This window comes from Spea bombifrons, chromosome 4 (assembly GCF_027358695.1).
Source record: "Spea bombifrons isolate aSpeBom1 chromosome 4, aSpeBom1.2.pri, whole genome shotgun sequence".
NCBI lineage: Eukaryota > Metazoa > Chordata > Amphibia > Anura > Pelobatidae > Spea > Spea bombifrons.
The window spans coordinates 93,202,971-93,229,730 of NC_071090.1; the positions used below are offsets into that span (position 1 = coordinate 93,202,971).

The following is a 26,760-nucleotide window of genomic DNA, read 5'->3' on the forward strand; positions in this document are numbered from 1 at the left end:
ACCTGTCATGTCTGGAAGCACAGAGAAGAAGTGTAAATGTTGCTATGGTTACATGACCTGTACCTGGAGATGAGATCCTATTTGTGTGCAGCTCAGGAGCTAAAGGATGATATTAAATATACAGCCAGCAGACAACAAGAAATAAAGAGCAAGGGGGGTGAGAGTACTAGACCACCTCTACGTCAAAACAAAGACACACACATTATATTATTATAGTCTATGTTAGAAGGAATAGTCATGCCATTTTCCATAACGGAGTCCTTTTAATATAACAGTCCTGAGGCTAACGTGACGTTGGCAGGGGGGTCCTAGCAGCATTGGAAACGCGGTAACAGGTAACCCAAATAGTAAGCTCATTCTTATTGTTTATTGGTTCAAATTACACAGCGGAACCAGGTCCCTGAAGACTCTGCTTTTTGGTGAAGGGGCTAAGCCATTTGCCAACCATCCCCCCTTGAAGACCTCAGTGGGTCTCCTCTTCAGAGATCGGGCCTCCATTCACCTCAGTTTGGAAGGGAAGCAAGAGGCTGCATATCCCTGTGATCTCCCTGTGGCCCCAAAACCACTTGGAGCGCTTGTCAGCTTTTCTACACCGATGGAGCGAGCATGGTTAACCCCTGACCTCAAACTTAAAAAACAGTTCACATTATTGCTAGGGAACAATTAGTCAAGTGCTCTAAGTAATCCTAGCATATGCCAACCATAGATAATCCCCCCAAATATCTTTTTCAACAGATAGCAGGCCTTCGCATTTAATTTATATAATTTATACAATCTATAGATAGATACCATAACAATGACTCTTGATCCCTGCAGCAGGCTCAAAAGTCTTGCCCTGTACTAACATTACATTATTTTCCAGAGTTACTGCTGGGGGCCTATCGTATGCCCCTCACATTCCAGGCAGTCAGGGAGGGCTGACACCTTTGGCCTGGGGGGGGGGTAAAGCCCATCCGCCTCTTGTGCCCCCCCTGCCACATATGCACTGGCACACATCTTTATACACACTTACCACACTCACATATACACTCCCTCACACACATCGACATTCATGCTCACACACACATCAGACTTTGCAAACAATTTTAGACCAGCGGGGGGCGAAATTCCAGGGCCAATCTCCCCTTGGATTTTATTTGGTCTGTTTAAATTAAAAACATATTCTATGTTGTTTGTATACATATTATTGTGAACACTTAAGATCAAGAAAATATTATGAGCTTCTATTAAAGAGGGACATCAGGTGAGGTGAGACAAAAGGATGAAGGTCCAATGGTCCCCTACCATAGAGGGGCAGTTCCTAATAAATTAAGACATTTTGGAAGTAGGCATTGTATACATGATTACACAGCACTAACACTCACATTGTACACTTCTGAGAATAATAATCATTACCTTTTAATCGTCACTAGTTTGCACTGTGCCTTAATCTGACCAATAGCAAGTAAGGTGTTTGATGACGTCATCGACCCCCCCGTGCCTTGCTCTTCGTGTTAGAGAGCTTTGCCAGCGATGCATCTATTTTGAAAAAGAGGCTTGAACCGCAAAGAAGTCCCAGCAACTTCGTGAATGTTTCATGTTCGCCTGGTGATTGGCTGGCGGAGTATTAGGCAAACCCCAGGACCGCGTATTCTGTTTCTGATTGGTGGCATATACAGCTATCGCTACAATATGATTGGCTAATCCTGTACCGCCGACAATGGTCTAATTGGTTGATTTGTGCCTGGGGGAGGGCGGCTGGTGTTGATTCCTTAGGCCTGGCCTGAGAAGCAAAACCGGGTCCGGCGCGGGAATCTGACTGGTGCTGCGGTGTAGGTAGGCGCTCGACTTCAGTGTATTTGCAGTAATGAAGGGTAATGGTCAGCGGGGTTGGGATCTCACAAGTTGTCGGGTTATTGCGATGCTAGGTGGCGTTTGCTGCAGTGGGTGTAGACCCTGGCGTTTGCTGGAGGCAGCTCTTCTCTTGAAGGAGGGAGTCCGGTACCGGTTACCCGTGTCACAGCCGGCATTCGGTCTTTGTCCTGCTGGTGCCGATTTTCTGTAGGTTGGTAGTAAGGTGTAATCATAAGCACCAGACTGTATGATGGGAATTGTAGTCATGTTGTGGCTGCTCCGTCTGTTAGCTTTCGGGAATGAATGGGGGTGTGCAGCGTTTCTCGGTTGGTTTCCCTTTAACATGCAGTTGTGTATAGGCGGTCAGTCTAAGGGGTCATTAAACTGCACCCAAGTCACCCAGAAAGTGACCGGTAAGCTTGATGTCTCCCAGCAGATCGTGGCTCTGGGTACGGTCTTGGGGAAAGTATATAGTGGGCGCTGTCTTTAGAGTGTATGGCAGACCTTGCTGTTCCCATAGAGGCTTCTCTAGTATGTGTGCGGCTTGTGTATCCTTGCAGTGTGATATGACTGTTGCAAAATAAGTCTGGGCGACCTGCCAAGTAGAAAACACTGACGGATCTGCATGCCATCTTAAGAGTGGTGGGCGCACCTGAGAGCCTAGAGAAGGCAAGGTCCTGTCCTAACCAGTTAATTCCTGCATCACATCCATAATGAGGACAATAAGAGCCTTTACCTTCATCGCTTGTACTCCTGATCGAGAAAGAAAAGGCTTCCAAGCAGCTGTGCTGATATAAATGGCAACCTACCATACTGTTAAGCGTTACGCTGCCGTTCCTTTAAATCTGATGTCTCATTCAGCACTGTGATGTCTGTCTCTTCTTCCTGACCTGTTCCTGATTACATTTCCAGACTGACCGTTGTGGTCAGCACTTGGTATCGGGGTAACAGCTGTAGATGTAAACAGAGGATGCGTTTTCCTGGCATAATCACGCCACCTCTCAAAATGAGCTTAATCACTCTAAAGGGTTGATAGACAGACATGTAGACAGACATGTTGCTTTGTCAAGAATTTTTATTCAGTTTGCTTTGTTGTTGCGTTCCAAGCTCTCAGGGTCATCTCTTCCATCTGGGACACAGCTGTGTTCTCTCTCGGTTTTCTCAAACTCGTTTTCTGTTCCTTCACTGGTAATTTTGTGAAGACTTGATGCTGGAGCGCCTTCTCTAGAATTGAATTGGTGGCCATGCTTTTTATAGAACAGGCCAGTGCTGGAGTGTAATCCAAAGACATTCCCTGTATACCCATGGTACCTGCTAGCCTTTTATGTTTTTTGCCATTTTGTTCTTGTAAAATGGCATATGCCATGTGTAGTTTGCATGCAGATATTTTGAGTGTTTCTCCATTTAAGCTCTTATATTTTTTATGCGTTGGTACAATGCTTGCATTGATGAGCACATGTTATTTACCTGCTTCAACTATATTCTGTGTTCCGTTCTATAATTTCACGCCTCCATCTGTTAGTCCAGGGGCTCTCGCTGGTAAAACTGCAGTGACTGAACAGCTTCTAAACAGGCATTGACAGATCCTACGGCGTTTACAGTATGGTGATCTCAGCTGTGAGTTCATCTAAACCCAGCAGGGGCTCATCACTAAGAATATAGTGGCAATTTCCTAAGGGGCTTAGATGGAAATGTAATGCCCATGGCAATCAATAGTTTTGGATTGTCAGATCACGTCAAGGCGTGTGCAGCTTGATGAGTAGTGTATTTTCACAGTAGCGCCAACGTCTGTCGGTATTCAGAAAGAGTTGGATGCCATGCAGTGGAGATTAGTGCTTGATACAATTAGGCACCAGTCAAAACAAGCCAGCTGTCAATTATTAATTTTGTTTTGATATAGAGGGTTACAACCGTAGAACCAGTAGTAATTATAGATAATCTCCTACTTGAGGGGTTTGACAAACATTCCTTAGACTGTATATGTGTAGCTGGGGAGGGTTGTCAACATCTATCCAACCGGCCCAATAATAGACTGACCCAAAAGATATATGGCCACCAACAAAATAGATGTGCTTTGCTTGGTCCTGTCCAAAACACGTTAACTGAAACAAAATGCACAGGAAACCTGTAAAGGGACCGCAGATTGGGTAGTTAAAATGTGCAAAAATATCCAAGCAGTGGCCACAAGCATTTAAATCCAAGCTACCAGGGGTCTGTTGGACCTGCCGCACCATCCCTGTGCATAACTTCAGGTGCATGATGTTTTTAGAATGTCATCTGTGTTTATGAAATATTTTAGTACAATCTCTCTAGAATCATTCATAAAATGACTAGTTTCTGCTGTTTTGCAAACATGATGAGCTGCTTGGTGTTCTTTGGAGTCGTAACTTAGAGGTATGGACGCTATTTGGGAGTCACTTTTGTTGTGCTGGAAGTGATAACGCATTCCATTTATTTGGCTTCCCTGAAACCCTTGGGTCTAAAACTCTGGTGTCCGCTGACGCCAGTAGTTCCAGGATCTCTTCTCCAAATCGTCTACCAAGTTTTGCTAGTACTTCATAGGCAGGGCATACATATTAAATCTGCATTTGCCGTATTTGGTATCCACAGTAATAATACCTGACGCTGACTCCTATAGACTTGCGGTGCAGTTGGACATCTTTCCCCTGTTTCAAGCAGTGGACCTTCCTGATATTGTTAGAAGTTAAGGTATCATTACGCTTCAGGAACTAAACAAAACCATGTATGAACATGACCTGCAATTTGCTGTGTTGTCATGTTTCAACATGCTCTACCTGCAGCGTTTCGCTACAATATTAACAAATGAGTCGATGCCCGGGGCTCTGTGTCATGCAGCGTAGGCAAATGTGTCCCCGATGCTAGCCATGTGAACCGATTTCCGTGAATATGTATCCGTAGCAGAGATCTAAACCTCAAGCAGGTAACCTTAACTCCTCCATCACCCTTTCTCTACTTTCTTTATTATTGGGCGTTCTCAATAACTGTACAAAGTCAGATGGCAACAGCCATGTGAATGTGGGAATGTTTATCAATCTGGTTACACGTGTATTGACAAGCATTGCATGAACAGAATATTTTGTACTTATGAGAGGAGACTTGGCCGTTAACAAGACACTCCAGCACTGTAATTCTCTTTAAATTAATGCGTTGGGTCACCTTTGAATTAATTTGTTTTCTGTGCTCAGCCATTGGGGGGGGCCTCACCTGTCTGTCTTCTCTTTCCCCACTGGCAGGACGTATCTCCTGCACAGTAGTGGGGGCCCCCATGTTTGCTCTCTCCATTCTAGTTCCTGGTGTAATTAGACCCCCCCCCCCACATACGTTCGCACAAGGTGCTCCCATTTATTTCAGTGGGAGATCTTTCCTGCCAGTGATTGGCTGCTTTATGCAGGGTAAATCTAGCATAGAGCGTGGATAGGGGTATTCTGCTGCAGTGTCTTCTATAATTAGTTCCGCTGTCTAAAACACTATCGCCCCTTTAACACTAGTCTTTAACCCAAGGTTCTGCATACAAGATAAAGAACCATTATCGCAAAGACTCTTATTTAGCGGAGGTCTAACATTTTTTCAATCTATTTTTTTTTTTTTGCTCCAGTGTGTCCACGCTTTGCCTTTGGGGGTCAGTGTTTCATTTTATAGCTTGCTTTGTGATTTTTTTTTTTTTTTTTCACACCCATTACCGCAAGTACTCTCATGACCCTCAGCTAGGTGATAACCAGACAGATTTAAAGCAGAACTGTTGCCGTTGCCCTACAAGTCCCAAACGTGTGAATGCAGAAACAATATATCATATGTAATTTGAAAAAAAAAAAATAGCAGAGAACATATCTTACTGCATTTGCATAGTACAACCGGGTGTATCATATCCGCTTTAATGAATTATACAAGCGCTCTAAAATAGAAGGCAGATCTAAGGAACAGTTTCTTTTCAACGTAAACCCAGACAGACTCGGATGTCAGGTTGGATGATGAGATGCGGGAGCGCTAATGGAAAGAAGTCAAGAGTGCTTGAATTTAGGAGGATTCTGCTAATGTCCTAGATTATGTGCTGTTGCTAATTGCTGGTTTCAGATATTGCTCGTGTCTATTTTTTCTTTTGGCAGAATGTGTTGGTCTGTAACTCAAAAATGCTGTCAGGGATCAAAGAGTCCTAGAGTCCTTATTTTCATGAATGCTGTTGCTTCGGTTTAATTGACTTTGAACCACTGTTTGTGTGTGGAGGGAGGGGAGGTTGTTTCTACTTTTTAAATTGAGTAGATGGCTTGATGTTTTCATGTTGGTTTGGTCATAGTGTGTGCCCTATTCTGCAGCACGACAATGACCCCAAACGTACAGCCAAAGTCATTCAGAACAATCTTCAGTGTAAAGGAAAACAAGAAGTCCCTTAAAATGATGTTATGGCCCCCCACAGGGCCCTGATCTCCACATCATTGAGTCATGATGAGATTTCATGGAAAGAGACGCAACTGATTCTGCCTAAATCTACAGGGGAACTGTGGTTCTCTTAAATGTTGCGAACTATCTACCAAAAAAAATTATGCACGTGTACCTAGAAGAATTGAAGTCGGTTTGGTTGTGCCAAATATTGATTTAGATTTCTTCTCATCACTCGCTTTGCATTTTGTGAAATGATAAAAAAAAAAAAAGCAGCCTTATTTTACATTTTAGTTCACACCTGCCTAAAAATCTTATATAAATTTTATATATATGAGAGAGACTAATGGCGTAAAGCAACTGGATATTTGTCAAAATAATTGGTTGGAAAATGCTAGGTCTTGCCTGGTATGCTTATTTTGGCTTGGTATCAGGTATGGTTACTTCACTTTATGGTCAGGGGGTCTGAAAGGAGGCAAAATGTTAACATCAGAGCACTTAGCCACATATAGATACTTTTTTCTTTTTCTTTTCTATATACGTTGGGCTGCTCCAGAACTTGCGTTCAGCGGTGACACCGTGGCTTCCATCCAGAGGAGAGGATATAACAGAAGACTTTTCACAATGTTTCTGTACATGGCACTTCTGCAAATCTAGCAAATTCGGGCATGAGTAAATGAATGTAAAAGCCCCTTTACTCTTCAGAACCTATAATTTTGCAGAATTGTTTGTGAATTTAGGGTTTCGACCACTTTTTTTTTTTTTTTTTTTTAAATGAAGAACTGATTGCTCTAAATACAGGATGGCTGGTGAAGAAGCTGGGAAATCTTCCTATTATAAGCTTGAAAAATAGCTTTAATATTTAAGCGTTTGGAGCGCTGCGTCTGGAGACTTCATTTTAGTCTTTAAATATTTAATGTTCCTGAGCGGTCTGGCAGATGGGGTGTTTGTGTCCTCATTTTGTGTTTTGGTTACATAATGTTGCAATTCTCCTGAGTCTGAAACACTCTTGTTTAGTGAAAGCTGTTCCGCGAATGTTTCTAAACGCTGTATAAATATTAGAAGATCATGGCTGGGTAGCATTTTAAACGCCTGCCATGGTCTCATCCGCTGAATTTGAATGTTGTCACACTGTCCTATTTTAAATGTCACCAAAAGTACATAAATAGTGTGCTTCATGCAGGGATAAATGGATTTTTTTTTTTATGCTCTCAGTGTCTGAGTTGCAGGTGTTCACTGGGGCCGATCTTCCTGGCTTTAAATAAAGCAACAAAAATTAAAAAAAAAAACAATAGCTGACGAGCAAATAAATGTAAAGTAGCCCCAAGCGCCGTGTTCCAGCACTGTTCCATATAAATCGGTGCAATTAGTTCTGTCTGCTTTCTAATTAACATTTGATGTTAGATTTCCAGTGCATTTCTCACCCCTTTTTAACTTTAAGGGTTAATCTTTCCAGCAATGGGTGAGGGTAGAGTCCCGCCCCGCTTCCTGCACCACTTGGATCTGGAGACGTGGCACCTTGCAGAGAGCCAGATGTGCGCAGCCAGGAGCAGTTGTTGCTCTTGTGCTTTTTGGCTTTGATACTTCTGCGTCCTACAGCAGCTGTGCGGGACAAGACCGTACATCCCATGACTTGCCCCTACTGAGCCCAGACATCCACTCGTTGCTGTGACCTGGGCTGCACACTAACGGTTAAACACCGATCCTCGTTTATGTTATTGAGAAAAACAGCTTTAGGGAACGTGTTTGTCTGAATTTCACACCTCGTGATGTGTTTGAATTAAGCTGGCACCTCGGATTCCATTCATATGGCCTGGTTAGGCATGCAGTGATCATTGCATAGATCAGCCTGGGTCTTTAATACTGATCTCTTAACGCAAATGTGGACTTCATTCTGTTACCAGACATTTATTGCTTGCAAAATGTGTAATTGTCCACTCTTTAGCCTCCTTAATGCAGTTTACAAAAGATAAACATTTACAGAGTACCTACATGTGCTACTAGGAAGCAATAGATTTACTCTGAATCCCACATCATGCCATTTATCACATCCTCTTGCCACTAGATGTGCATGGCTCCACCTGCTTTAGGTTCCTCGTAATGTATCGGTCACCCTACTGGTGCTTTGCATTTAAAGCATGAATTACACTTAATACTTGTGTAGTATTCATTGCCAACCTGTAAGCTTGTGACGACACCCCCTTGTACCAGGGCTTGGTACCTCCGTCAGAACCTTGCTTCCTCGCTGACCAGCTCTCAGGAGCTGAGGAACACAATATACACCACCATCAGTCACCCAAACCACCAGCCAAAGCTTAGTGTAGAGTGAATAACAAGAACAGCAGGGAGTGTTGGCGATTCACTCGCTCATCAGGCAACACCAATGTAGAGTGAAACAGGAATGCGGTTTATTTGGAAACACACCAGTACAACGGGGAATATTACATACAATAGACACGGCAAACCACACACAGTTCTACAACAGGTCCTCTTTTGCACACGGCTCAGTATTTGTACTCGGCCCGGTAGGGGGTCACTATTGTAGTCTGTGTGGAAGATGGTAAACTTAAACTTCTGTCTGAAACCTGCCGGATATCAGATCTTAGTGCATATACTAGCTTTGGAGGGTTTTTTCTCCCTGTAAGTCCTCGCCTGATGGTGAGTAAAACATCCCAACTAAACCCCCTCCCAAAATGCAGGTGCCCCCAAATCTGTGTCTGAGCTCCACAGTCTGTTGTAGTTGGGGAAATATGGCACTCTGTTCTGGGGGTAAGAAGTAGTCCCAGTGGGCCCCCTGCACCCACCTCAAAAAACAGAACCCCTTCAACGGCCAGGGCTCATAGTCTGTAGGAAGGAGGCTGGTCCTCAAATACTGATCTGCCCTAAACTGCTTGACATGGTACACTATATGACCAAAAGTATATATATATTATATAATGAGCTTGTTGGACATCCCATTCCAAAACCAAGGGTCATTAACCTTTTGTTGCCACCCCTCCCCCTTTGCAGCTATACCAGCATCCATTCATCTGGGAAGGCTTTCCACAAGATTTTGGCGTCTCTGTGGGACTTTGTGCCCATTTAGCCAAAAGAATATTTGTGAGGTCAGGCCCTGGTGTTGGAGTAGATGGTCTGGTTCACAATAGACATTCCCATTCATCCCAAAGGTGTTCCGTTGGGTCAAGGTCAGGGCTCTGTGTAGGCTAATTAAGTTCCAGACTCTTCAAACAATGTCTTTATGGACCTTGCTTTCATGCTGGAACAAGAAAGGGCCTTCCCTAAACTAGTGTCTTAAAGTTTAAAGCATACAGTTGTCTTAAATATTTGCTTTAGCATTATGCTTCACTGAAACTAAAACCTGAAAAACAGCCCAAGACCGTTATCCCTCCTACACCAAGCTTTAGAAAAGGGACTATGAACTTCAGTAGGTCGCGTTCTTTTGACATCTGACAAACCCAGACTCATCCATCAGACTTCCAGATGAAGCGTTATTCCTCATTTGAGAGCACTTTTCCTCTTCTCCCGAGTCCGGTGATGGTGTGCTCTACACCACTCCAGCAGAAGCTTGGCATTGCATGTAGTAATCTTCGGCAGCTCCTTGCCCGTGGAAGCCCATTTCATGAATCTCTCTACACACAGTGCTTGTGCTCATATTGAAACTCTTTAGAAATAGATGCTTCAGAGGTCAGGAGATGCTTCATCACTTTGTGGCACTTGGGGTTTATGCTTACCGTGGCAGAGGTGGCCTATGACAGTACAATGTCACAGCAATGTCTGTCTATGAAAAAGCTGTGCCCATCTACTTGATTTTATACACCTGGTGGCAATGAATGTGGCTGAAACACTCAATTAGGAGGGGTGTCCGCATGCTTTTGGTCATATAGTGTATCTTTTCATTTAGAAAAACATCCTATTTCTCTTACACAGGTGAGTCGGCACCGTCCTTTCCCTGCAGTATTAGCTGCACAGTTTGAGCCGGTTTAATGTAAATTTCAACCTTTTACAATGTTAAAGGACCTGCAGGTCTGGGGGGAAAAAATGTTATGTTAATGAAATGCAGTTTGTGTTTTCTGGATGATGTCTATGGCTCATTAAATTCCTTGCGCATTAAGTACTTGATTTCCATAACACACCTCCTTCTGCTGTTCAGGGTACAGAAATATTGTACAGTGCTTAATTTTGTTTTATCCCCTTTATATAAGAAGCAAAGCGATAAGGATTAAGTGTTTCTGTTCCTTGGTTGAGAATACAATTCTATCTGTTTATAGACTGCCAACAATCCATAACTTGCCTGCTATCTGGCATTGTGTTGTGTTTTGGCTGGGAGGGGTACAGAAATACCATAGGGTTTCAGCCAAATTTAGGAAATTTTGTCCCCCTTGGCTTTCAACATGGAAGTCCAGGACAGGTAAATGTATGTATTGATTTGGCTAGACTTGTCATGTTTGGTAGGCAAAAATCTGTACCATTTAATTTCTGCTGATTTTTATTTCTCTATCTTTAAAAATACCTTTTTATTGTGATTTATCATTGCTCAAGCTGTTTGCTGAGTGGTGCCCATATTGTGCCAGTCAAGTATTTATTTTCTTTCTCATAAAACACTGGGGTCAAAACAGAAGCTATATCTAATCTGTATTGGGGGAAAGGATGTTTTCAGCAGTAAAGTGTCCTTTTGCACACTTGGTTGAACATTAGCTCCGACTCTGTTGATGGGAGAGGAACGTCCTCTCCACCGGCTGATCCTGAGTAGGGAATGGGTCACTGTGTGAGACTGTCACAGACTGATCGTCATCTTGCTTAAAGACTGTTCCGTAATTGTCAGACTACCCCAGCCCTCAATGTCCTGGCCCTCCCCACAGCACTTGTCAACCTTCCCTCACCACCATCCTCATGGGTCCACCCGCATTACAAATCCACTTTTTCTTCTCTGTTTCAGGTCCGTGTATGATAAGTGTTTGTCTCATGTATATTTTTTATTATGGACTGTAAACAAATACAGCTGCAAACATCTATGCTGCATCGCAGTCTGCTTTGTATATGTTATGCATGTTCTGTCCTGGAATAAACTGAATTATGCAGTAATCTGCAGTAAAGATCCATCAGTTTACGTTGTAGGGACAACATTGGGGCAGCACTCATGGGTCCTTTGATTCTTTGACCAGCCCAAAACAGGCTACGCAGTTTAATTATTTGCCAAAATCTGCAATTTGTGTATAAATCCTGTTCTATATATGGGACGTGTGTGTACATCTTTCTATTTGTAAATTATACGTTTAGTAATTACGCTTGTCCTAGTTTTGGCTTCTGAAGTAGTGCAGCCGTGCATCATCTCTTGAGCCTTGTGGTCTCCACTGTTTTAAATACACATGCTCTAAATAAATCCCACTTCTGGATATGTTTGATAGCTGAGCTGCCCCTAATGTATATAGTTCAGTGGGTGAGGAGGCTCACCAATTTAACTAGATATTTAGGGGCACTTAAGATTTTCATACAAGAGAAGCTCACGTTGACCCTTCATAATACATTGTGAAGTCGGGGAGTGGAAATATTCAGTTCTTCTATAAATGCCTTATTGAATAAACCCCAAAGTCTGTGAAATTCAGCACTTACAAGCACCCATATGTATTAATCAAGGAGAAGGCAAAAATAAAGTATTTACTGAAAATGTTAAAATAACCACATGTAGTGTATTCCAGATCTCGCCTGCCCTGACTGTTAAAAAGAAACACATTTTATTTGTATACATACATCGTGAGTACTGTAGACCATAAGTGTGTAATAAGTACATCTTGGTTTGTATTGTTATAAAGTTAATGCATGGTAAATGGAGAAGAATTTAGGGCATAAGTCTTCATGAAGTCGAAACCGGATTTAATCGGCATTCCTGCCAAATGGTTGTCATGCACGGCACCGGCATGTTTGAAGTTTATATAGGTTTTCTTCTCTGCTGTCCACACATGCACAGTAAGGCATACGAGGTCGGCTTGCTGGTACATGTAAGCAAGCTGTGTAGTGGTCGCTCAGTAGTGGTGATGTACAAGCCTTTCTTTAGTAGAAGCAGCCGGTGGAGGAGGTAAATGAGGCTGATATCACTTTCTAGCTCCTGTTCTAAAATATAAACTCTGAAATGCGTCCAAATATGCATTTTTAGTTAGGCCGTGGATGTTCTGGGAAATTACCTGTTGTATTTAGGGCTGGAAAAGTCTATGAATCCGTAATAATGCATAGGTACTTATCCTATAGGTATATTTCGTTAATTCATTTCCTCTTGGATCACGCAGTTGTCCATATCTCTAAGGCGCAGTTTCTTCCCTGATCAATACTTCGCTTATTTCAGCATGTTGCGACATTGTTGATATGCCATTTAAAGTGATGACACAAATGCATCTGATTACAGAGCTCTCACACTACTCTATACCACTGTTATTCTGTAACTCTCATCAATAGCATCCATTATGTAAATATCCGGAACGAATGTGCATCCATTAAGCCAGGCAGCCTCATTTGTCAGATTTCGTGTGGAGCTTGGACATGTACTTGAGGTCTCCTTGGCATAAAATGCATTCTTGGATCATTGGTTGGTCTCTGCTGGATATTGATCTTATAACTCGTTTACAATCTGTTTGCCTTCAATGGGTTAGTAGATTTTAACTTTTTTTTGCTTTAATTGCTACATTTTATCTCCTTATGTCATCAACTAGTTTTTAGTGACTTCCATTAAACCCTAAGTGTTTGTCTTTGAATACCTGGGGTAGGTCATAGATGACCTCCTTCTAATATGACTCCTTGTATAACGTTTCTCTTGTATATTATTGGGCGATATGCACCGGTTTAACAGGGTAGTAACTGGCTCTGTAATCAGTGTTAAGAAACTTTGCGCTTATGATTGGCTCTGTCGGCTGGCATTAATGAGCAGGATAGAGGGTGTTCAGCAGCCAGAGGAGTCCTTTTCAAACATGCAAAGCCTGTGAGAGGCTGTGGAAATTTCCCCCGCTCCGCTGAGTGCTTCTGACAGGCGCATCGGCGGTTCTGTGAGAGAGCCTGAATTATTAAAGCTGCCTTTGTTTATTAAATTCATCCCCTGGCATCGGTAGCGTGTATGTGTGATTTATACTAAGAGCACTGTACTGTCTTCATCAGTGGCCATTTCTAATGTAAAAAAAAAATCCATCATTCAAAGCAAAGAAGAGCGAAAGCACAAGGTATGTGGACTTCACCTGCGTTACAGCTGAAATGTGTCTTCTATAGCCTGCATGTTTCTGGGTTTCCTGAGCGTGCCTGACCTCATTCGCTTGTGCTTTGAATGTTCTCTATGTGCCGTCCCGATTTGAATTTATTTTGAAGTGCTTGCGTTTGTGATCAGCAAAGCCTCCGCTTTTGCATTGATTCTTCTGTTCCTGTGAATATGTATGTGACATGTAGTAGTTCAGGTCAAGTTTGGTGTCTATTTATATCTTATCTAAAGTATAATGTATGTAACAGGCAAACTCGCTGCAGTCCTTACTACAGTTCTTCTGGATGCCTCCATTATGATATTTAAATGCATCTTCATTAATGTCCTGTTTATTTGTCCAACCCTGTGTCTGTGTTTGGAATGCTTTACTCCTGGCTTTTTAGGGAAACTTAACTCCAACTAACCATTCTTGGTTTTTTTTTTTTGTTTGTTTTTTCATTTTTCCAGAAATTCTGTATTTCTTGTGAAAATAAAAACTTTAAAAGTTAAAGTATTCACTCTATAGACTCAATATAACCTTCAGTATTTGGTAGTGTCTTTCATGTCCTACTCATTGACCTGCTGCTGATCCGTGGGCAGTGAGACTTTCATAGCTGGAAATCTTCTTGCGAGTTTAACTTGTGTTATTTGGCTATGAGAGCTGGAAGCTGGTGTATGAATGCTCTGGGCCTTTCATGGCTGTACCTGTCAGGAATCCAGACCAGCAATTTGTCACTGGCTGCATCTGCTGAACCTTCTCAGAGGAGCTCTGTGTATCTCTAATGAGACAGGAGTCGTACGTCCTGTACCAATGCTTGAGCTTTTTTTTTTTTTTCTACTTTCCTATTTCTGAGAAAAAAAACTAGTTGATGTGGAAAGATATACTGTGTTTTCCTTCTTTTGGTGAAGCAGTACATACATGCTGCAGGTTTAGCTTGACTTGGGCCAATATGGGTTAATAAGAGCATTTTTTTTGTACATATGCTGTTATTGGAGTATAATAGACAGCTGCATACATGTACACAGGGTATCCCTTAACACTTTAAATCCCTCTTGCACTGAAATGTTTTCATTATCTTTCCCCATTATATACCATAACTACTGATTTGTGGAAATGACCCTTGGTCAAGTGTGGGTTAGTCTTAGGTCCGGAGGAAATGATGGCCAAGTAAGGACTATCTAGTCGGCACCTTCTTCTAAGAGCTATAAGCCCTTAAGCTTGTTTTTTTTTCTTAGATGTTCCAGCATAATAATAATATCCGTCCATCCTTGAATTCCCACAAGGTATTAACCTCCACTTCTCCCGTACGACTGTCTCTTATATTTTGGCATGTCTTTGATATGATGATACTGCACTACTATATATTTTGACAAAGCACCTTCGGTGCGAAACGTGTCAAGCAGGTTCTCTGTTCTAGCAGCTGGTATGTCTTCTGTTACTATTTCTCTTGCTTTGCATTTTGATATTATATATTTTTAATATCGGACTATGATTCCCCAATAAAGTAATCATTATATGATCTTAACAATACATTGTTTGACTGTTTCATTTCTTTGGAGTGCCAGTGCCTTACTTTCTATATATGTCTCTCCTATACATTTTTGTAACATTTGAGCATTTTAAATATTTGTATTGCATGGTTTTGTTTTGTTTTTTTCCTCTTTAGAATAATAACTGTTAATATCCATTAAGATCTTCAAGACATCACCCTAGAATTGGTGGACATCTATAGACATGCTTGATCCTTAGAGTGCCCCTTAACACCTACTGTTGTCCATGTAATTGCTAATACAGTATAATACACAAATTTTCTTTTAGACGGCACCTACGGGGTGGTTAATAAATGAATGAATTGTGCATTATCTAGTTTGCTAGTGGGTACAGCTTGGGTGCTGGCTCGCTCTTGCTGTCTATTTACAGAAGGTGGCTGCCGCTGATAAGCAGGTTGAACGTCGGGCCTAAGGGAAGACAAGTTCCTGCTGCCATGCCAACTGGAATTGTTTATTTTAATAAATTTCATTTTTGCAAAGCTGAGAGAAAGATATTCTATTTGTGGCGAGGTTCAGACCGGTTCAAGACGCAGCACTGCCTCTTCTCATAGCTTCCCCGGTTTGCTGCACTAAGGGGGGGGGGGAGTACAACGCTGCTCTGGTCTGATATGACCTTTTTTGTTTTTTAAAAGGTGTTCATTTTATTCTCTATAGTCTTATCTGATAGCAGGGAGGTTTATTTTGGGGTCCCCATGCCTAACTACTTTCTGTAGTTTGTACTTTCAGGGGGATTGAGGCTACTCAGGAGAACCGTTCATTAATACCACCTTCTTATCTTCATCGGATGCCTCCTAGCGTGCAATATCACATCATATTCCGGCTTTTTTTTTTGTCACAAATACAGAGGGCAGCAGGGCTGTACCACTCGGCATTCTCCATGGAATTATGTGTATTTATAAGCCCTAGAGACTAGTTTTTTAGTTGATGACACCTTTATTGGGCCTGCTTAGAAAAAAATGTAAACTTGCATACGTGTTCTGAATCTGAGGTCTTCATTTGAAATAGAAGGAAGTTTGCCAAGTATATGATTAAATATTACACTTTTCATAAAAGTGACCATTTATATAAAACACTTCTGTGAGGTCGTAGTCCATCTTCACTTTCTTGGTTTAGAGTACATATTATTGAGGTTGTGACCTCTCTCGTTGGATCGTGGTGATTGAAATGTCTGTTTTTTATTGGCCTCCTAATGTTGTGAAAACAAGACCTGCCATTAAAAAGGGCATTGCCTCGTGCTGTGACTTCAAACTGCTCAGGTAATGGGCACTTTTAAAGTGATCAGGACTTTATAGGAAATTTCTAAGCAACGGATCGCTTGTCATCCAGTTTATATGTATGGATACAAACCATTTTGTAATTTATAAGGTTTGGGAAGGGAATGTATTCTGGGAAACAAATTAAAATCTGAAAGAGCTACACTATGTGGACAAAAGCACTGACCATTACACCAACAGGGACTTTTATGACATTGCATTCAAAATACATATCCATTAATATGAAGTCCCCCTTTGCAGCTAGAACAGCTACCACTCTTCTGGGAAGGCTTTCCGCAGGATTTTTGGGTGTTTCTGTGGGTTTTTGTGCCCATTCATCCAGTAGAGCATTGTTGTCACTCATGGGTGAGAAGGCCTGGTTCCCAATCTCCATTCCAGTTCATCCCAAAGGTGTTAGAGGTTGAGTTCAGGGCTCTATGCGGCCGGTCAAGTTCTTCCAAAATAAATGGGCAAAAATCCCCACAGAAACCTTCCAAAAGAGTTGAATTTAATACGTAATTGGTCTCCCCTTTGCAGATATGTCATAACAATGTCCTGTTGGTGTAATGGTGAGGTGTCTCAGTACTGTGTCCATATAATGTATCATCGGTTACTCTTGAGTGACTTTGTTTTTGATACAGTTTTCAGTTTAATTTCAGACAGCCATAAGTACAGACGGTGTTTGCTAAATGCCGATTATAAGTTTAAGCAAATGTGCTGTAATTATACTGCATAAATAACGGACTGTCACGGACTAATAGCTCTTGAGAGCTGTACACTTGGGGGCTGTATGTGTTATTGGTATTACTGGATGTCCTGCATCTTTACCACGGCTTGAGCCTTAACCCTTGGCATAACAATATTAACCAATTGTTAATTATGCCCTACCCTCAAGCAGTTGGTTAATCCAGGGGCTACAATATCTGTCTCGGAGATCTGGCTGAATATTATGGGAGTTTTCTTAGTACAGCTAGAGGCTTATTCACTCTGAATACGCCAGGACTAGCGAAAAAGAATTGGCAAGTTAACCCGAATAATCCATACTTAATATGGAAATGTATTTAGGGTTAGAACTGTTTTAAGTATGTATTATACAGTGCAATCTTAGCCCTTGTAGCACAAGTAACTTGCCATGGTTACTACAGACGAAGGAAAATCTCATTTCAAAGCAGCGCCTGGATTATTGCTTTTTGTGTGTTTGTACATTAATGCGCACAAAAACCGAGCTGAATGGAATAGAGCATATAATGCCATCCGTGTGTCAAAGGAAGACGTGAATAAGCAGCTCTTGGTTGTGTTTCGTTATTATGGTAGAGATTGGTGGTTGCGTTATATGCAAACAATACTCTGTAAATTTAGGCTTTTAACCTGCATAAAGTCTGAGGGAGATAAATGATAGTCTGGGTTAGTTTTAACGAAGTCCCAGGTAGTCATTTCCTCCACGATGGAAAAGGCGGAAAATAGTTTGCTATTTTATTTCTGCCATTCCAGATCTCTCGTGATGGATGTTCAGTCTCGGGTGGGAGGGATGCTTTCGCAGAATTACCTCTGGTGATTTCTCAGTATATAAGAATGATTGGGAATTGCCGCATTTTAGGCTATGGAGGAGTTTGGTTTTTATTCTTCTAGTTCTTTTGACTATTTTCCCATTCGAGGATATTTGGGAGTAGTTCAAATTCAAAGTGAGCTTTACGTCTCGCGGTATAGATCTGCGCAGTGCCTGGGCAGCATTTCCAAGGCAGTAAGGATTCGTTTTATATACGTAGGCAAGTGGAGTTTGAATGATACCTTTATTGGCTAACTGAGTAAATATAGATTGCAAGCTTTCAAGACCTCTCAGGTCCCTTCATCAGGCATGTTTTATACAAGAATGTGAAAGACATCTCTAAGTATGAGTCAAATAACATGGTTAAAAATGGGAAGCAGATAACCTCAAAAAGTCGAAGGCAAGTTTCTTTGATCAGTCAATAGTGTTAAAATCAGACGTGGATGGGAGTCATAAAAGGAGGCGTCAGGAGGTATTCACACCTCTAGCGGGGTCCGGTTGTGTGCATGTCTGGTTTGTTAATCCACAAAGTGATAATGGCATACAAATTCCCTATCCTGGTTGAGGCCAGCATTTAAAGAGTTGAATGAGTATTAATTGAACCTCCCATATTTTTCTCTCCCTCTGAGTTTTGAACAGTCCCATTAATACAGCCAGTCTGATGGCAAAAAATGTTCTCCCACTGGTGTCTCTGCTCTCTTGTTGTTGATGTTGAATCTGTGTGAATTAAACCTTTTATGCAATGGCTGGCCTGTTTCACCCATAGAGGGTTGTAGGACACTTTACACACACAAGGAATACCACATTTGAAGATTTGCAGGAGAAGGCACCATTGATCTTATGATGTGTATTTGAATTTGGTAAGTCCACCGTGTGGATGTGTGTGCATCTTTTACACCTGACTTGTAGAAAGTGCCATTTTTTGTGGTCCTGTTCAGGGCACTCCTGGTTATCAGTTGTTTTAAGATTGGGGGCTGTCTGAAGGAAAGTAGGGGAGGCTGTGGAAAAATTTCCCTGAGTCTGTCGTCGGTGTGTAGTGTTGCTTGAAGTTCTTTAGATATTCAGGACCCCACAGGCCTCTTAAACAAACTGGCTGACCTGGGCCCACTCCTACAGAACACTCTCCTGGCCACCATGGACATTGAATCCTTATATACTAGCATCCCACACAGAGATGGCATAGCAGCATGCCAGGAGTATTTGAACCAACACAACATTCAAACTCCACTTGTCTCCTGTAATTCTTCGGCTGACACGGTACCAACTCTCATCTGTTATATACGTAGGCGCTTATCTTATGCCTATGTACATGTTCTAAAGCAGAAGAATCCCGGACTGCAGTGGGTCACCTTCTGATATTAGACTGCACAATGCATTTTTAATCTGTTAATGCTGCTGGAGAATTGATACAATATTATTTAAAGTATCCTTATCTGAGTGTAATTCTGTAACCTGAGCATTGTGGCTGTCATATTCCAAAACCAAATGCCCAGATTTCTTCTATGGTTAAAAAAAATTTAAAAAACCAAAAAAGAACACCTGCAGCTCACTTTTTGTAAGACAGATTAGTTCTCACTGTTGAATTTCAAAGACATCGTGAAATGCTTTTGCCAATCCGTGTGATTTTCTTCTGGTAAATTGCTAATGTTGTTCTGTGAGGTTAATGGCTGAATACACAATTCCCGTTTTAATCTATTACAAAATTAGATCCATCATTAGATTAGTAGCTGTGCGCATCATTTCTGTAGTCCTTTTTACATTTGGGATGGGATGTTTACAACATGTTGTAAAGATGAGAAATTATAAACGCAGATACAGTATTTCCTGCAAGACGATAAATGATAGGATAAAAGTCTAATTTACCGTGTGTGTACGTACATACATACATACATACATACATACATACATACACACATATATATACATATATATATATATATATATATACACATATACAATTTTTTTATTTTTTATTTACGCATACGAATTTTATTTTAAAGCAGTGAGCGTAGTCTGAAGATCTTTCAAAAGGATTATTGCTACCAAGGATTATCCTTCCGTGTTGCATGATTAACCCTTCACATCCGGGCAGAACATAATGGGTCTAGGGGACATCTGAGCTCCTGGATCAGGGAGAAGGGTTTCATCATTCAAAGAGAAGAAATGTTGGAACACAAGATCATAATCTAAAACTAGAAGATCAGTGGCTTAGATGTAAGGGAGTTTTTTACATTACGGAGAGGTTGGTAGATAAATGGAACAGCCTCTCAGCAGGACTGATCAAATATATACATGCACGGGATAGGCATAAAGGGTTCTATTGAGTTACGGTATATTTGCTCCAGACTAAAGCCTACTTGTCCGTTGTGGAGGTCTCTATTGTATCCACACATAATACAAACCACACGAGGATACAAGCTGTGGGCAGCTTGTCTGAGAGGAACAAAACACAGGTTTAAAAACATTTACCGTGTTTGATTGTAACAAGTGTCAGGCCTGCTGATTTCATGTCTCTGTGCAGTCAGAAGGTGGCGGGGAATCCCAGTGGGGGCCACAATGCTTCTGGCAGAACATCTCTGGTTTTGTCTCAACCTGCTGGAAAGTCACCGCAGCAACACTCCAGCCGCAGAGCAGGTACTACGAGAGCCTTCAGAGCTCATACAATCAATAGCGACTCTATCTCAGCGTAATGATTTATCTAACTACAAATGGGAGATTCTAACTAAGCCTTGATCGTTATTTGGGGGGAGGCTGCAAGATGTGCATGTGTGTTATCATTTTAATTAGCCATTAAGTAGAGCTGGGGGCCAACATTGAAAAATCACATCTGCCGAAGGTATCACAGTAAGACTGGGGCTTTTTCTTCCCCCACGGAAGCAATTATAAGCGAGGGGGCAGATTGCATTTGCCAGCCTCCCCCCATCGCACTTCACTTTATGTTCAATGGTCAAAAGGCCACAATCTAATTATTGCTACTAAATACATTACTTAATATCCAACAGTGGGTTACCTAAATGGAGATCATTTTACTTCCCTGAACTATTACTGTTTTAAGACCTTTAGGAGAATATATGGCGAAGCAAGTTCATTATTCGGTAGGGAGAATCGGGGTGGTAACTTCTGTGGGACAGCAAGAACAGCTTCCCCGGGTAGCGCTTGAGCCCTCCTGGCAGTAACACCTCTGCGCTTCCTTCCAATTCTGTAAGCAGATGAGACTTTGGCATGAGGAGGGATCTCAATATTTATGGGTTTGGGGAGAATCCTGCAGATCCATGCACAAGCAGAATGCCAGTTTTTGGATAAAGTATTTTATGGTAACATTTTATTAAGCTGAATAAAAATAAATATTCAACTCTTGTGCACGGTTATCGTATCATTGATCCCCACCCGTGAACCAAGTTGCTGGCAAATTTCGGTGTAAAAACCCTATTGAAGGATCATTGGTCTGAGTTAAAGAACAATGAGGATGTGCCAGATGTTGGGGATGCCTATAAAATGCATAGGTCATGAAACAGGGATATCCCAAATCTCAGCATGTGAACAAGGAGACGTCAGAGTCCCAAAAGGTGCCCCAAAAAGACTGTTGGCCTATTACACTGAACTCTAGCTCCTTTAAACAACCATATCTGGAGATCCACATAACCCTGGCCTGTATGGGATGGTAGCAAAATCTATTACTTAAAGTATCATCTGGCTGCGTTTGCAAAAAAGCAAGGTCCAAGCATCTTGTTAAAACTCAAGGAAGAGTGTGAAGCAAAAAGCAGGGAAGTCCTGTTCAATCCACTAAACCCAATAATCTCAAGCACAAGGTCAACATTGGAATGGCTGAAGAACCGAACAGTCATTGTTTGAGAGCTACCTAATCAAAGTCCTGTGAAGAATATATTGCAGTAAAGTATTTGAATATTGTGATCTGCTTGAATATCCATCCATGCTAGAGTAAATCTGTCAACAATAATGTCAAAATTATACCTGACACTGCTGGTACATATGTACCCCCAAACAGTGGCATCCCCAGAGATCGTAATTGGGGGACAGGGACAAAAGTATAGCTAAATATAATGTATATTCACACATTATTTGCAAAATATTTATAAAATAACTGTGTGTGTGTGTGTGTAGACATCCCATATTAACTATATAATAAGGACTTGCCCCAGCAATCGGGTTACATGCCTGCATGTGACTAGCCGTTCCTTTAGAAGGAGTGCTTCATGTAGCCTACACTGGGAAGTCATCATAGTATGCCTATGTACAATGAAGGAATTTCTTTAATATGGCCTTTATATGAATTCTGCATGCTGCTGGGCTGTGTTGATGACTGTTCTATGTCCCGTAAAATTGTGTCCCCTTCTCACAATCTTATGTGAAGATGTTCTAACATTAAAAGCGTTTCAAGAGGCCATGTTTCAATATCAGCGATGTTTCAGCTGATACCCACACATCGGTTAATAGATTGCACAGACTTGCATCATGCAGTGAAGCACTTCTTAAGGGATGGGTAATCTGCAGGTATCTGAGTGTTTGCAATGGAGGACAATGTTACGCTGGGCACAGATTTCTCAACTGGCTAGCAGGTAACCGCATGTTTCTGTCACCGATGCGTTTGTGTGAAAGTGGCCACCACACACCGGCCCTGTGCGTGACGACCCTCTTGTTAAAGAGTATGTCTCGTGTAGCTGGTTATCTGCGTGATTTTTCCCTGCCATCCCAGGTGACACAAGGATAGACTCCTCCTCCATACCTGATAGGGCAGGACTCCAAACTTTAAAAGGGCCCTCCCCTCCTACTAACACCAGTGTTTTTTCCTGCCCTACCAGGTAGGGGACTCGTCTACCTTTTTATTATTTTCTAGGCTCTAGGTTGAGCCGTTTCCCCGGGCTAAGCCCCCATTCCTGGGGGATACCTTGCACCTCAGCCTGATGGCTGGTGCTGCGTCGCCCAGCGCTTGTTCCGGCGATGATCTCGGCCGCGGCGGCACCGTCGTCCCGGCGGTGTTCGCGGCCGCGGCGGCGCCGTCGTCCCGGCAGTGTTCGCGGCCGCGGCGGCGCCGTCGTCTCGGAGGTGGCTGCGGTGGCTCCGTCGTCCCGGTGGTTATCGCGGCCCCCGGCGGCGCCGTCGTCACGGTGATCGCGGCGGTGCCGGCACCCCGGCGGTGTTCGGCTGTACCGGCGTCCCGGCGGTGATCCTGGCCGCCGTCCTGGCGGTTAGCGGCAGCTCCACCGGCCGTGTGTACGGAGATGCCAGCAGGTTGCCAGCACCTCCTATAGCCGGGGACGCCTGCCGGTCTGTGTTTCAGCCACTAGATGCCGCTGTTGCGGCTTACTGGCTTCGGCCTATATGGTGTCTGCTGTCTTCCGATTGGGCTTCTGCACTTCTGGTTGTGCATTCCAAGCCTCGTTTTGGTCAGAATTTGAAAATTTGGCGCCAAACTCTCTGCTGTTGCAGATTCCAGCCTAATTTCAGCTCCTTTTTCACTGTATATATGGAAGGTAAGCTATTTGAATGCTGTGTGTGTTCCTGCTGCTTCTTTTGGTCAGGTGCTGTTGCATCTTTCATCATGTCGGCCCCTGATAATTCTGAGCCGCCCTCTGTTGAGGACAAGCCCAAGAAAGCTGTTATGAAGTCTAAACATGCCCAATGCTCCGGGTGTCACAAGGCTTTGCAGGATTCAAGGAAGAAACTCTGCTCCGCTTGCCTGAGATCTGTAGCGGATTCTGAGCCGTCTGGGGGTAGGGAATTTTTGGTCTGGCTTAAAGAGGAGATGCAGTCTACCTTCTCTGCCTTCCGTCAGACGGTTCCTGTTCCTGTTCCTGCCTATCATCACCTTCCCGCGGTACAAGACCCTGCTCTCCTGGGGCGTCAGCCTTTGTTTTCAGACTCTGAGTTTGATTATCCTGAGGTAGAGGAAGGTTCCTCAGAGGAAGGAGAAATCCGGGAGGAAAGTTCTTTTTTGTTCCCGGTGGAGGAAATTGAGACTTTGATTTCTGCTGTGAGGTCAGCTATGCATTTGGAGGAGGCCTCCACCCAGAAAAATGACTCTTTCTTTGGTGCCAGCTTCTCCAAGCAGTCTGCCTCGTTCCCTGTTCATCCTGCACTTTCTGACGTTATCAAGCAGGAATGGAACCACCCGGAAAGGAGGGTTAACATGTCCAGACGGGTTAAACGCATGTTTCCCTTTGATGAGAACTTTGCTGATTTTTGCGCTACCCCGCTGGTGGATACTGCTGTTATGAAGGTCTCCAGAAAGACTACTCTGCCCCTTGAGGATGGCTCTCATTTTTCTGACCACATGGAAAAGAAAGCCGAAGCTGCAGTTAAGAAATCTTTCGAGGCTTCGGCTGCGGCCTTTAAACCTGGAATTGCTTCTGCCTCAGTTTCCAGAGCTGTCAAGATTTGGCTCTCCCAGATCGAAGAGGATATTGCTGCCAAAACCTCCAGGGAGACTATCCTCAAGAATGTTGCTGCCGTGAGATTGGCCGTGGATTTTCTCTGTGATGCTTCAATCGAAAACATCAGAATGACAGCCAGAGCTTCGGCGCTTTCGGTGGCAGCTAGAAGAGCCTTGTGGCTTAAGGCCTGGGCGGCGGATAATGCCTCTAAGAACAGGCTTCTTAATATCCCCTTTAAGGGCAAGACTTTATTTGGGGAAGAGCTGGAGTCCCTTTTGGAGAAGACCACAGGGGACAAGCATTGGATGCCTCAGCGAAAGCCTCCTTCGAAAAGACGGCAGTCCTTTCGGCCTTTTTTCCCGGGACAATCTAGAGGCCATAGTTCTAGATTCAACCCCTCGTCTAGAGAGCAAAACTTTCGAGGCAGATTCCCTCGGGGAAGGGGGAGATTTGACAGGATCGCCTTCCCCAAAGCGTTTCAAGACCCCAAGAACGCTGCATGACGCCTTCTCCATTCCGGTGGGAGGAAGACTTCGTTTTTTTCACCGACAGTTGGTTCTCACTCACCCGAGACCCCTGGGTGAGAGCCGTTGTATCGCACGGCTATCAACTTCAATTCCGGACCAGACCTTCGGACCATTTTTTGATCTCCCACCTTCCTCCAGACCAGGTGAAGCGGTCGGTCCTGTTATCCACCATTCATCAGTTGACAGACATCAGAGTCCTGGTTCCTGTTCCTTGGCCAGAACAAGGCCAGGGGGTTTATTCTCCGGTTTTTCTGGTCCCCAAGAAACCGGGTGGCCTTCGCTTAATCATAGACTTGCGTTTTTTGAACCGTCACCTCCAGTTCATCAGGTTCAAGATGGAAACAGTGAGATCCACCCTCGACACCTTATGCCTCAACGACTTCATGGCTTCATTAGACCTAAAGGATGCATATTTCCACGTTCCCATCCATCCGTCTCATCAACGTTTCCTGAGAGTGGCGATTCCTCGGGGTTCAACTGTCCAGCATTTCCAGTTTCAAGCCCTGCCATTCGGTTTGTCAGCAGCACCAAGAGTTTTCACAAAACTCTTGGCAGTCGTGGCGGCCCATCTCCGTGTTCAGGGTATCTCAGTCGTTCCTTATCTGGACGATTGGCTTATCCATGCCCGGTCGGCGCAGATTCTTCGGGTTCATCTTTCCACGGTGATCAACACATTACAAAGTCTCGGCTGGATTCTGAACTGGGACAAATCCTGCACCATTCCCTCTCAACATCTAGTGTTCCTGGGTCTTCGCCTGGATTCCTGCTCCGGGAAGGCTTTCCTTCCGACTGCCAGAATAGAGGGGATTCGATTCCTAGTACGCAGAATTCGCTCTGCGCACCGCAGCCCCTTACGGTTATGTATGTCCCTGCTGGGCAAGATGGTCTCCGCAAATTATGCAGTGCCCTGGGCTCTGGCCCACATGAGAATACTTCAGAGATTTGTCCTCAACCATCTAGAAGACACCCCCTTGGCTCTGGACAGGCGTGTCTGTCTTCCTCCGCAGGTCAGAGCTTCCCTCTCCTGGTGGCTCCAACGGAACGTCCTTGCAGCCGGGAAAAGATGGTCTCTTGTCTCCAAGGTACTTCTCACCACCGACGCCAGCATCAAGGGATGGGGAGCTACGTATCAAGACCTGTTTGTGCAGGGTCTCTGGTCTCCAGCTACAACACTTCTTCCCTCGAACTGTCTGGAGTTACTTGCAGTAGAAAAAGCTCTGCATCACTGGGAGCATCTGCTCGCCGGCAAGGACATTTTGCTTCGTTCCGACAATCAAGCAGTGGTAGCCTATGTCAACAGACAAGGGGGCACAAGGAGTCCTCAACTTCTCCGTATATCGCTCAGGATTTCCTTTTGGGCAGAGGCCCATCACATGACTCTGTCCGCCGTTCACCTCAGAGGAACTTTGAATTCTCAAGCAGATTTCCTGAGCAGAACTCCTGTGCTAAGCGGCGAGTGGGCTCTGCATCCGAGAGCCTTCAATCTAATCGTCCAAAGGTGGGGCTTGCCCGAGATCGACCTCATGGCTTCCAGAGACAATGCTCAGGTTCCGGTCTTCTTTTCCCTCAGGCCTCAGGATCATCCCTTGGCAATAGATGCCTTCTCACAGGAATGGGATTTCCGTCTCGCATACGTTTTCCCTCCGTTTGCCCTAATCTCCAGGGTCCTGCAGAAGATCAAGAAGGACCACGCCTCTGTGATCCTGATAGCACCAGACTGGCCGAAGCGAGTCTGGTATTCCGACTTGATCGCTCTAGGTCTCTCTCCCCCTCTGAAGCTCCCAGCTTGGAAAGACCTTCTACATCAGGGTCCATTCCTACACCCAAACCCTGCCGTGTTCCACCTGACGGCCTGGAGATTGAACGCGGACTGCTGAGAGCGCAAGGTTTTTCTTGTCATGTGGCTGAGACTCTTCTGCAGAGTAGAAAGAAGGTTACCTCTCTGCGATACATTAGGATCTGGAAGAGATTTCACAGTTGGTGTGGTTCCAAGGGGATTTCGCCAACTTCCTGTTCCTCTGCCTCTATTCTGGATTTCCTCCAGGAAGGA

The 26,760-nt window shown here is 43.5% G+C and overlaps 1 protein-coding gene across 2 annotated transcripts in view; it reads left to right on the top strand.

Annotated features, from left to right (window-relative positions):
* Positions 1–1,500: 1,500 nt before the first annotated feature.
* The window catches only part of GLCE (glucuronic acid epimerase), a 31,670-nt gene continuing 6,410 nt past the window's right edge, over positions 1,501–26,760 (top strand). The window contains exon 1 of one of the 2 annotated variants that reach the window (XM_053463592.1): positions 1,501–1,815. The gene's annotated coding sequence lies outside the window, so the exon portion shown is untranslated. Of the gene's footprint in view, positions 1,816–22,331; positions 22,369–26,760 lie in introns of those variants that run through there. The other variant, XM_053463593.1, reaches the window with a different exon arrangement.